This window comes from Sinocyclocheilus anshuiensis, unplaced genomic scaffold, assembly GCF_001515605.1.
Source record: "Sinocyclocheilus anshuiensis isolate Anshui unplaced genomic scaffold, SAMN03320099.WGS_v1.1 scaffold692, whole genome shotgun sequence".
In the NCBI taxonomy this organism is placed as follows: domain Eukaryota; kingdom Metazoa; phylum Chordata; class Actinopteri; order Cypriniformes; family Cyprinidae; genus Sinocyclocheilus; species Sinocyclocheilus anshuiensis.
This window is the reverse complement of record NW_015554096.1, coordinates 6900-20615: the sequence shown is the minus strand read 5'-3', so window position 1 is coordinate 20615 and position 13716 is coordinate 6900. Positions and strand designations below refer to the sequence as shown.

Here is a 13716-nt window from a genome sequence, read left to right as displayed (position 1 = left end):
AAGATTTTTAACTCAAACCGTTGCAGTCTGTCAGTCTTATAATGTAAGTGAATGGGAATCACAGCTTTGAGAGTCAAAAAAAACATACACAAACAAAACCAAATTAAACCCTGTGGCTCGTAACGATACATTGATGTGTGAAGACACGAAACGATCTGTCTGTGCAAGAAACTGAACAGTATTTATATCGTTTTTTTACCTCTGATGCACTGCAATGTCTGAACTGTCCTGACCACGTCCTCGACAGCCAGCAACGTGACGCGTCGTCTTCTTCTTGCTTTACGGCAGATCGCAGACTTATAAGTGCATTACCGCCACCTATCTCTCAAATGGACCATTGACACTCCTAATTGAGATTGTAGATAGAGTGTCAACAGTTCCTTCACGAAATATACGTCATTCAACCCGACCAATCAGGTGCGAAAGTATCACTGTGCCTTTAGGTTCGGTATCTTTAGGTTCACTGTCAAAAATGCCAGTGTGAATGCTAAGCGGATCAGGACCAAATGTATCTTTAGTTTTTGGTCCGGACTAAATGAAACAAGAGAACCGAACTACAAGTGTGAACGCACCCTATTCAAAATGGAAAGCGAGCACTGCTTTGTTTACATTTTTCAGTTTCTCCTTTTGAATGTCAAATATAGACTATTGATAGCTGCTGATATAGACAGTTATTTCCTCTCAGGCAGGCGCAGAACGCACTTGCTAGTTTGCAGTCTGTGCAGTGTGTTCAAGCTACGCTTTTTGCTCCAGACTCAGCCGACGCGAGGCGACAACACCGTCGACCGCTAGCTTTCATTGCTGCTAGTTCTTTGAAGTTGGCTTGGTGTATCCCGGGCTTTAGGGGGCTGGGGGCCCTTGGGCTTGAGTCGGATCCTACCTACAGTTCTCTACAAATAAGATCAATTCGAACATCATTATGGAGTAGTACAAAATACATAAGAAGTAAACTGTTCTTTGAGGTTCAAAGAAAAAATAAATATTCAATATGCTTAGCCTAGTCCAAGTTTAGATCTTGGACATTTTTGGGGCACCTGACTCATCTGTACTTTTCTTTGTTTATCAAACCTATTCTAGCATCAAGTACCATATATCATTATAATCAGGAGAAGTTTAATCTAGCTCATTTAAAGTCCCAATCTTACATTTGTTTTCTCGAAGAATGGATGAATTTGCCAGAATTATAAGAAAAAAACGCAAGCAACAATTTGGTGGGGTTTTTTTAAACCGTGAACTCAAACAGAAACTCCTGAAGTTTGTATTTTTTCTTTAGATATTTATACTTGTGTGTTTTACACATCCATTTGAAATTTTGTCTACATCTAACATTGCCTATGCAAGTTATAGCCATGTATTGCAATATTAATTTAGGTATTTTTAAAAACAGGTATTTTATTTTCTGACAATATAAATGTATACACAAAAGTTGAGGGAGTAAAGGAAATAAAAAGGTTTTATATTATAGATATAATTTAATTTTTTCACATTTTGTTATGTTGCTACCTTATGTTTTTAATACTTTTTTTCACTTTTTTTCTATGCTCCGTACACCATAATGGCAAAGCAAACAATAGATTTGTGTCAACTTTGCAATTTTATTGAAAATAAAAACCTGAAATACGTACATTGCGTAAGTATTCACACCCATAACTCAGTACTTAAAGCACCTTTACAGCCTCAAGTCTTTTCAGGTATGATGCGACAAGCTTTGCACATCTGCATTTGGCAATTATCTGCCATTCTTCTCCTCACCTCTTCACCTCTCGAGCTCTGTCAGGAGGATGGGGGCTGACAGACATTTTCAGGTTTCTCCAAAAATATTTGATTGGGTTCAAGCCCAGGCTCTGGCAATTCTTCGCGGAGTTCTTGCGTTGTCTTAGCTGTGTGCTTGGGGTCATTGTCCTGTTGGAAGGTGAAGCTTCTGCCCAGTCTGAGGGTCTGAGTGCTCTGCACTAGGTTTTCATTAAGGCTATATTTTGCTGCATTGAGCTTTCCTACTCTGACGAGTTCCTCAGGCCCTGCCTCTGAAAAACACCCCACAGCATGAGGAAAGGCTGAAAGGGCTTCAATGAAGCTCGTTTGGCTCTAGATAAAAATATTAGGGGGTATACTATGGTGCTGAAAGATCGTTGCCGTTGAGCACTTGTGGTGTGTAGAGCTCCATTGTGCTGACGCACTGCTCACTTTAATCTCTAAAAACTGGAAAATGGTGCTACGGTTGTCATTATGTCTCACGGTGGGAACCAAGCTGGTCCACTATTTGAGAACACCTGCACTGTAGCGTTTAAAATCAAAATACTCAAAACAAAACAACTGCAAAATACAAAATCGAGCTGCTTTCTCGTTTCAGCACCATATCTCATTTCAGTCATTTCGGCCAACTACAGCATATTGGGTCCCTTTCACATGGGACACGTGTTTTTAATATCACTGTCACTGTGAGGCATCTTTTCATTCTGTTAAGCATCTAGTTACTTTGTCAAGTTTGAAAAGGTTTTATTTAAATAAAGCGCATAAAGCCTTCATGTTATTTACTGTATATGATGACAGATATGTTACTCTGCCTAATCTCTCCTAAATGCATTATTGATTTGTTTCACTATCAGCCAGACATTGCTGTTTCTGTGAGTACTTGCATTGAGCAAAACTTGCTCCTTAAGTTGAGGGTAACCAATTGTTTCACCGATTTTGGAAGTTTCAAAGTCATATAGTGAGGAGATAAGGGGTTTTTGTAATAAATCAGGTTATGTACTCATTATAATTATACAAATATACAGTTTCTTTAAAACAAACAAATTTATATCTTAGTGATAAATGAGTGGCTGTGTGTAGTTTTTCCAGCTGGATGTGTACAACAGTGATGGAACACCATTGACCGAAAGTCAGATCCATGCTCAGCTGTTGCGGATCCGCTCTCAGTCGTGGAAAACAGATAAGCAACCGATGGGGATTTTGACCAGCGAGCATCGTCACACCTGGGGTCAGGCTTACACACGCTTGCTCAGAGGTAAACCTGACCTGCACTCTCAACTACTGTTAAACACAACACCAGGAAAGATCCATTAGCAAGAGTGATGCACAGCAGGGTTGTTATATACGAGGCCAGTCTCTGGCTTCACTTATATGACCCATTGTGGATTAGAGACTGATTAAACTTGACTTTTTAGCATCTAGCTGCACTGTCGAGAGTTTCATGCTTGATTTAAACTTGTTGTTTGTTGTTGTTGTTTTCTCTCTCGTTAGATAAAATCAATAAAGAATCTGTGAGGCTGATAGAGAAATCGATCTTTACGTTGTGTTTGGACTCTCCAGTTATGAGGATTTCTGATGAGAAGTAAGAATTGTTCATATATTGATTGATTGATTGTGGATGATACTGACAGTTACTAGAGCTAAGCAGTGTATTTTCTTCTAATTGATAACAAAAGTGTTTACGTCTTTACCGATGTGGTGCTAAGGATGTTCATTGTTTGTTTGGTAGGTATTCTAGTCGAATGGCAGCACAGATTTTGCATGGAGGTGGGACTTTCTCAAACAGTGGCAATCGCTGGTTTGACAAGACCCTACAGGTGAGCCACATGCCCGAGGCCTGTTCTTAATGCTCTGTCATTTAGACTAGGACTGGCTTCTGTTAATAAGTAAAGGATGGTGAATGACCCTTTTTTCCCAGGTAATTTATTTCTAAAGCAAACCCTGATTGCACAATTAATGTTGTAATTTGTGTATGGTGAATGTAATGTTCATCATTACTGTCATTCATAGAGTTAATGTTAAAGACCAGTGGAGGACTGCCTCTTTACACATGTAAGATCATCAGGGGTTGGACAAAATAATGTGAACACCTGCGAAATAGGAAATATTTCATTAAGGTGTTTTACCAGCATTTGCCTTTAACACAGCTTTCCTACCTTCTCAAAATAGATTCATACAACTTTTGAATAGTCTCCATCTGCTTGTAGATCAGAACATCTGCTCTGTTGTGTAAGAGATGTTGACAGTGGGAGTCTGCTTCTCACCGTTCTCTCCAAAACTGCTCACAGTGTTTGATAATATTCCAGTCAGGTGGTTCGCCTGACCAGGGCAGATGTTGAAGTTCATCTAGGTGCTACAGTTGTTCAGGTTTTAAGATCATAAAAGCACGTAACATTGGTGTCTGTGATGTAAAGTTTTAGTAAATTGCATCTCTTTCATGGATGTTGGCTTTGTGAAGTTCTCTGTGGTCAGTTTTTGTGGAAACAGGTGAATATTGAGGTTTGCTGTCACTTTTCCATGTTGTTTTTACACAATCCTTTTAAGTGTCCCGACAGTCATCCAAATTCAGCTTTTTGACCACTATTGCTCTTCGCTGACAAAGTCTTTCCATGCTTTCCATACAGTTGGGCTGTTACAGATGCTCCTGGTAAACAGGCTCCCATGATTTATCATTTACACATCTGACAATTTATCAGTTTCACCCATGGCTTGTACCAAATACTGCAGAAAACACCTTAAACTACATTGACGTACAAACTAGAGTATATACAGTAGACATTGAAAAAATAAATAAAAGAAATTGTGAACCTTTATAATAATGGGTGTTCACATTATTTTGACCAACCCCTGTATAAAGTAGTGCTTATATTGAATAAAAATAATAATATAAAAAATTATGTATTAGTATTGTTTTTATTGTAATTATATTATGTTATAAAACGGATAGTTCCGGTCCTTGATTCTGATTGGCTGAGCCGCGTTTGAAGCTGTTGTAAATTACTCTACAAACACACACCTTTGTTTACTTCTGTGTGTTGCTCTGCAACCACTTTGTTGGAACCACAACTGATTCTGAGGAACTACATTGTTTGGTGGAAGAATACTGTTTTTATTAATCTCATTACACATTATTTGCTCTGTTTTATTCTGTGAAACTTTACTACGTATATGGAATAACCGTTTTATAAAAGCAGTAAGCCCCGTGATGCCGTGCTTTACAGTGAATTTATAACAGCTACCTCCGCTTCACGTCGTGCCTAACAACGCCCCTTAGCTGTTATAAATTCACTGTAAACCACGGCTTCTTGGGGCTTATTGCTTTATTTGCATTTCCACATTTTTTGTGTGAAGTGCCGTTGCAGTAATTTATGCTGTGAGTGTCATCCACACAAATTGCTGAACCTAATATTTAGAAATGAGCTCATTTTTTTGTTTGCTTGGAATTGAATTCAGTATTGAGTAAATCATGATTAATCGCGTTTAAGTACTTTTAATCAGTTTCAGCTTTTCTTCATTTTCATTGTTAGCGTATTTGTTTTTCCCCCCTGTATCTGTTTACTTGTTTTATTTATTAATTTCCCCCTCTGTTTCTGTGTTCAGTTTGTTGTTGGTGAGGATGGGTCGTGGGGTCTCTTGTACGAACATGCAACAGCCGAAGGTCCACCTATATCCACATTGTTGGATCATGTACTAGAATACTGGTATTTACAAACTCATGCCTTAAGGCAAAAACATACAGATACAAACTTTTCTATGCATTTCTGATCTCCGCATTGCTTTATTAGGCGGCATCTCACTAGCCAGATAGTTGTCTCACCGACTACCGTTTTTGATGAATTCTCGCCGTCTTCCGGCGGAGGTTTGTGAGGAGAGGTGCACAGACTCTCTTCAGTGAAATGAGGCTGACAACTTTAAATTAGCTGAAAATTCGGCTAGTAAGATGCCAGCCTAAAAAGAGATTTGAGTGGTAACAGTAATTGACCATGTTTTTCTCTGTTAGTAAGAAACCAGACCGAGTGCGAGCTCCTTTGATTCCTCTGCCCATGCCCAAGAAACTCTACTTCTACATCAATTCTGAGATCAAATGGGATCTAGAGATGGCCAAGCAGAATCTGGATATGTGAGTTCAAATGCCGTTACTGTTTTGGGCTCTTTTTGGTTGGTTTTAAGATCAGACACACCACAGCAATCTGGTTTAGCTGCAGAGGCTTAGCTGTGCTAGCTGGGAGGTTGGGCAAATATAGCATTGCAGTAGTCCAGTCTTGAACTGACCGGAGCTTGGACTAGGAGCTGCCAGTCTAAATTTTCTAACGTTATAAGAAAATGACAATACCGTACTTACTGTCTCCTAGTAGTGTTGTGGTAGCACTCATATTGTTATTGCAAGGCTTTTCTGTTGCATTTACAGTTTACAGCAGTGTTGCCAACTTTAACTTATTTAGTTTGCGAGACTAGCCAGTACAGCCCCATAAGCGCAAGGTCTTGCTTTCCCAGCACATTTACACCTTTTTTTCTGCATCTGCTCTGTTTTCTCTGTTCTCAATATGTGCTACTATTAATTTTTACGTTATGGAATGTCAAGTTAACAGTTCATGTTTGAAAAACACACAGCACTGTGTTAGGTTTTTCCAACATGTCAGAAAAACCAAACATTTTGGATCCAATCTCTTTACCAGATCCCGTCAGAAGACATCTGCTTTTTCTGGTATCCCAGTGCAGTTAACATAAAGTTTTGTCTTATATCCAAAGCAGTTCAGATTCTGTCTGATACCCAAGACCTGTTTGATATCCAAAAATGTCATCAGCCAAGAGGCACGGGTAGAGCAAAAAGCATGGTAAAACTAAGCAGAATTTATATAATAGTAATAAGAGTTTAATGAATAATCTAAGTTGTGTCTGTTTCAATGTTGGATTTCGTCTGACAAGCACAAATTCAACACGTTATTATACAAAAGCAAATTCGTTGGAAAATTACTATTGCATTTTGCATGTCATTTAAAACCTTGAGATGGAGAAATTCTCTTATCTCTAATTTACTTGTGAAGACAGCACAGCACTCTACATAAGATCAAACAGAAATAGAAAATGATTGAAATGAGTATACAGTGTAGTATATAATTTAATATGAAATAGATTTATGAAGTAATAGATTTTCATATCATGTAATATGAAATAGAGTAATATGAAAACAGATATTAAATGGTGTACATGAATTACAACACAGATGTATGTTTCGTCTCGGTTTCATCACGCACACAAACCGCTGGTTGGTGTTGTACAACTACAACCCAGTTTTACCAGGATGGATTGAGTATTGCGTTTTCTTTGCCAATTTGAGATAATGACATTATCTCTTCGTCCAGTCTGAGATGTTGAAAGGCAGGCTGAGATGGTGGGGTCCTCAGGTTGAACAACAGTGTGTGCATTGTGTGTGTACAGTAGTAGTGGTGGAACATGCTAATTTGTATTTTTAAAACTAAATTCTCCCCTTAGTCTCATCAACGATTTGGACATCAAATGTTTTAACTTCCAGCGCTTTGGAAAAGAGTTTGTCAAACAGCTCAAGCTGAGTCCAAACTCCTTCATCCAGGTGGCGATTCAGCTGGCCTACTACCGGTGAGGCTTGTAGAAAATGCTCTGGCATCATCCAGTAACGACAGATAATCAAAATGAACAAGTGTGCGTTTGGCTCCTGTTCTCTGCTAGAGTTCACAGTGAAGTGTGCGCTGCCTGTGACATCGCCTCTCTGAGGATGTTCCGGGGAGGAAGAACAGACTACATCCGCTCTCCGACCAATCAGATGCTGAGCTTCATATGGGCCTTTGATGATGATGCAGTTTCTGTGAGTACCACACGAGATGTCACATTTATAAGTAACACTGATCATTAAATGCGTGTGTGTGTTGGCATGTGTTTTAGAGAGAAGCCAAGGTGCAGCTGCTGAGAGAGGCTGTTGATGCGTACAGCATCCTCACAGAGCAGGTGAGTAACATGGATCCTTCTGCCCAGATCCGAATTTATGTTGACTCTATAATGAGTGTCATTTTTGATCAGTCACTGATGGGGCAGGGTATAGACCGCCACCTGCTGGGTCTTAAACTTCAAGCCATCGAGGAGGGATTGAGCTTGCCCAGAATCTTCATGGACACGGCCTATGGACTTGCCACTCACTGGAAACTCCGGACAGGACAGGTAACTTTTAGAGACATTCAAACAAAAGCTTACGCCTTAAGCCTCATTCTCAGGACATAACCATTTTGGCATGAATGTTGGCACAAAAATTATATAACGCAATGCAAACATTTAATTCTTCTGGTTTGAAAACCAAAACTGAAGGACATTGTTGTAGGGCTCATGTCTCTTCGTTCATCCCCATATTGAGTGCATTGCAGGTCTGTTGTGTCGTGGCTTGTTGCGAATGGCGCACTACCTACCCTCTTCCCACCATAGACTGTAAAAATTATAAATGAAGCCAAAATATCCCAGATATGGCAGCTGTCATCTGGCGCAGATGATGTTATTTGGAGCCAGAGTCTGCAAAATAGTAAACTTGAAGTGGAGCCACGGTATCAAAGTCTTATTAGAAAAATGAACACACATCAGTGTGATAAGAACTACCTAAAATGACAGAAACCGTCTTTGGGAAAAAATTATTCAAAGTGTAATTTGTTTATTTATTTTTAGTTGGCCTCAGGTCACATTCGTTTACATTGAGAGGGCAGAGTTTTTGACCAATACTGCAGCCAGTATAGTTTTGGCTTCACCTTTCAGCATATGTGCTACACACTTGCTTCCCACACCTTGGCCTATCCAAACCTTTCCATGCCAATTTAAAATGGTTTACACAGCAGGGCTAAATGTTGAGAAGATCATAAAGAAAGTTAAAAGCACTTGCAATGTTGCATCTTCCTCACAGGTGCCCACTAACACAGACAGTGTGATGTGTTTTGGACCGCTGGCTCCAGACGGCTATGCAGTCTGTTACAATCCACAGCCGGATCACGTCCACTTCTCCGTAACTGCCTTCAACTGCTGTGAGGAAACCAACGCGGAGAAGCTGGCTCTCACATTGGAACGATCGCTTCGTGATCTCCAAGAGTTATTTCAGCCCACCGTTTAGCACCGTCTAGATATTCAGTGATGGTTTTAACACTCTACTCCAGCATTGCGGCAGCTTCAGGAACACAGCCTTTAATATGTGGTGAACAGAATGTACTCATGCCAGGCTTTGTTAAACGAGTGGTCTTCATGGAAGTTTGCATGAAGTACAGCGCATTCGAGCACCTGAGATGCTCAACTGATGTATGATGGACCATTTGCTAGGAAGAAATGTATGATTGCTATTTTTGGTATTTTAAGAACAGCCATGAAAGCTTAAACTAGTAATCTAATGCGGTACCAAACTTAAAGGCGTTTTAAATATGAAATTGTCTTGTTGTGCATTTGGGTCCCTCTGCAGCTTTTTTAAAGTGCATGGAGTTTCAAATAAGTCTGATTTTGTATGACGTTACATACCAGCAGTTCAATTTGATACACATTTCTTCCTCATAAAATGTTTATGTAACGCATATATATTTGTGTGAAATCACCGCTTTTGTTACAAAATCTGTTATTGTTACTATTGAAACATACAGGAGATGTCTGTTGCTCATTATGTCCTGAAAAAAAAAAACATGTTTGTTTTCTGGTAATAAATTTAGTACACTGGTAACAAATGTTTTATTTTAGAAACGTTTGCCAGAGTTCTCCAAATGTCCCCTCATTCAAGTAAACGAAGTATCACTGTGTTTGACTACATAATGTAGTTAGGGTGTTTTGAAAGTTGCAAACAATTTCATATGGAAAGAACAGTTACTGTATTCTCACAAGCTATATCTTTCTCCCCATAACCATAGCTCTAACCATATCCAAATACAATGATTACACCCTTTAGAATATAAATTATGTGCTGACTAGTGCTTCAGTATTAATAATGAAGTGCTACCTATTGCAATACAGTATAGTCACATAGCAAAGCTTCCCCATGTATTTTGATTTTTTTTTAACTGCGCTTATTTCAGCCATTGGTATAAGTAGCAGTGGGTGGCAATAGAGGGTATGCATTGACCTCACTTTCCCTCCGGAACACAGCTCCTCAGCCGGACTGAGTGGCAAAAGAGCCTGCTGCATGAATGGATTTAATGGGGAAACTGAAAATGCAAGTAAAACAAACGATGATCAGTTTAAACTAAAGGATGTTGGACTCGATATAGTGTTCCTTACAACTTACCAAATATCCAGTGGTCCATGGATGTAGACATGAAGCCAGGAATCATGTTTCCTGACATTTATATGTGCCTGATTGCGACGCCAGGGAATAAAGCAAATTTGCCTGTGAATGCTTTATGAAAATAAAATGTAGGTCTAAATCCGGGTGGTCATTTATATAAATGTTATATATATATATTGATGAGCATAAGAAACTCCTTTAACCCTTGTGCGCTCCTCATTTGGGAGTCACACTCATGGTCTTCGCGGTCAAAAGTGACCGGACACCTGAAATGTAACTTTTTTTTTTCTTCAGTAAAATCAATCCAATATATTTTTGTTCAATAATATTTTTTTCTTTTGTATTTTGAGAGAATTTCATGGTACTAATTATTATTTATGCAATAATTATGATCAATTTTTTTCCCATTAAAAATAGTAAAAAAAAAAATTCTCTTAATTTTTTTTTAATTATTTTTCAATTAATGCAGTATTTCAGATTAAAATAGGGACTAGGCCTTTAAAATCCAATTTTTGAAGGCAGAATAGCACCTCCTGGTGAGAGCAAAAAAAGAAAAACCGGTAATTTCATGGTGTAACCACTAGATTCCTGTATAGGACTCAGAGAGGCTTGTGAATTCCCTAGTTGTTTTTATACATAATTGTTTACTTTTATTAGGTTGTGGATTTAAATGTATATTAAAGAATTCTTAAAGACTACCTATATGGTTATAGCCATACCAATTCATTTGAGTATGTATAATTCTGTATGTGTGTGTAAGTAAGTGTGTGTGATTGGATGTAACCGTTTTACATTCTTGATGTTTTAGAGTGTAACCCCTTCCTTGCTGTCCACTTTTTTTACTGCATTGTAGTCGAATTATTGATTTTATTTTGCATAATTGCAGTTTTACAGTCACACCAGTTCATAGGTGTGTGTCGATTTCGATTTTCTTCCCATTTCCCATTCATTTCCTATGGTCGGTCATTTTTGACCGAAGACCATGAGTGTGACTATTTTTTTTACGACCACTTAGCTTTTTTGAATCATGCCCTCAATTTTTTTTTGTGTTCACATACCAAGTGCCATAAAAGTCACAAAGCTTCATACCATTCTGGTGAAGCTACGATTTTTAAAAATTCAAAATGTAAAATTCTCCGGTCAGAAATGACCGAAGACCGGACAAGGTAAAAAAAAACAGCCTTGCATTTATTTGATCAAAAATACAGGTTTTTTTTGAAAGAAATTAAAACTTTTATTCAGCAAGGATGTGTTAAATCGTTAAGAAGTGATAACAAAGATTTATACTGTTGGAAAAGATTTATATTTTGAATAAATGCTGTGCTTTTTAACTTTTTATTCGTCAAAGAATCCTGAAAGTATCGCAGTTTCCAAAAAAAAATAAAAAAATTTGGGCAGCACAACATTGATAATTCTAATAATAAATCAGCATTTTAGAATGATTTCTTAAGGATCATGTGACACTTTATACTGGTTTGCATCACAGAAATAAATTATATTTTAAAGGATATTAAAATAGAAACCATTATTCTATGTGTAATAACATATTGCAAGATTACTGTTTTTTTTTCTGTATTTTTAATCAAATAAATGCAGTCTTGATGAGCATAAGAGACTTCTTTAAAAAACATTACAAGTCTTACTGATCCCAAACTTTTGACCGGTAGTATGTCATATCTACCAGCCCAAAAACTTGTATAGTTTTTGTCAGTTTATTTAAAAGCATCCAGTTATGCAGAATATAAGATGGTGAATATTTAATTGATGAGTTGTCAATACAATATATAGGGTACAATTTCACCACAAAATTCATCACGTTGACTTAAAATGATAACTGCAAATCCGTGTTTCGCTGCCTGGAGTCCATTTGTTTCTGTGAATTGCAGCGATTCACTTGCCTGTCTCTTCTGTAGCTTTCTATTAGTATTATCTATTAGTACAGTCAATCGCATAACTCTTTCCTGTTTTAGATGCGTTTTGTGTTTTTCCTCAGCATTCATGCTGAATGGTTCTAATGGTTCTAACCAATGGTTCTACTCAGTCTTTTTGCCACTCAGTGGGCGAAACCGCAGTCACTCCGGCCGACGGTGACGTCACGTGTGTACCCTCTATAGACAGTAAATGTACAGTTCCCTTTCGAGATGGTCTCTCGATGTTCCATAGGCTTATAGGGGAAACACATTTCTCCCAAGAAACAGGAAATCACTTTCTAAGGGCAAAGATCGGTGGTTCACATGTAACAAGTCGTCCTCAGGTAAAACTCTTAGTGAGTTAACTGCATTGTTCATGCAAGGCCTCCAGCTATTGACTTCACTTGCTAGTGGGTTAGCAGCTTAATAGCAACGAGTTTAATATGTAAACATCATATTAAATTTGTATTTTCAATACACACATTATGGTTGTTTGTGTTACTACATGTACACATAGACTAGTTGAGTTAATTCTTTAAAACACATGATTGCTTTACTGTAAGTGTGTGAAAGACTTAGGTTAAAGGTTGTAGATGCTATGCATTCTAGACCATGTGTCTTGTGTAAAATTAGAATAACTGTGATACTGGAATTGTGTAGCAGTTTCAAGTTGCATGTGTGTCTATGTTGTATTTGTTTGTCTCCTGAGTGGTGCACTGCTATTTTCTATATAGCTGCAGTTAAACCATGTACAGGAGCATAGAATTGCCATGTGGCCACAGTGTGACTCACAATTGTCTTAACAATGAAAATGCTTTCAGCAGGATTCAATACCTCTGAACTTTGCACTTTATCATGCTCATTAAACAAAAACATTGGTGTGGAAGTATTTTGAGCCAGATCACACCTCATACTCACATTCGCAGGCTGGCTCCCTGTTACAACAGGACCAAATTTACATCACAGTTGTTAAACTTCCTCACCTTTGTTTGGAGCATGATTACACTGAGACATAGCCACAGCTAAATACAGCCACAGATAAAACCATTTGATCTTCACACACAGACTCAAATCTACACCTGTCTGATATTGCCTCAAAAATGTATACATAATGTTATTTAGGTCTATACATCTAGACTGTATTATAATTGTGAATTTCATCCAATTATTGTTTGTTTTATTTTCTTTGGGTTTACCTAATCACTTCGTTATCATCTCACCAAGTTTCAAATGTAAATTAGTATTTCTCACTTTTGCCTAAGTACAAATATTTTCATTGATATATCATGTAACTAATTTGATTTGTTTATTGAATGAACTGGATGCAGGGAAGTAGCCCTTTTATAATGTAAGTGATTACATGTAATGCATTCTCACTAGATAAGCTGTTTTCTACTGTCAAACTGATCATGTACACACAATTTTACTGCTTGCGCAGGCTTTTGTGCATTTGTATCTGTAAACATGTTATTTGTGCAAATACATAGTATCTCTACCCTTTAAACACCACTTGCTCTCATCTCACCAAGTTTCAAATGTAAATTAGTATTTCTCACATTTGCCTAAGTACAAACATTTTCATTGATATATCATGTAACTAATTTGATTTCTGCTTCTTTGTATGTTGTCCATTTCAATTGAAACTGGTTGTTTTTGGACAATTGAATCTCTGTATTTGGTTACACTGAATATTTTGCTGATACTCTTACTGATGAAGGGGGTGTTCAAATCAATAATTGTTGATTCTGTTATAATGCAATTTATTTTAATGTTTCCAAAAACAGT

At 37.7% G+C, this 13716-nt stretch overlaps 1 pseudogene; it reads left to right on the top strand.

The window, feature by feature from the left end:
* Positions 1-9702, top strand: part of LOC107669500 (carnitine O-acetyltransferase-like) — a 12532-nt pseudogene extending 2830 nt beyond the window's left edge.
* The last annotated feature ends 4014 nt before the right edge of the window (positions 9703-13716 follow it).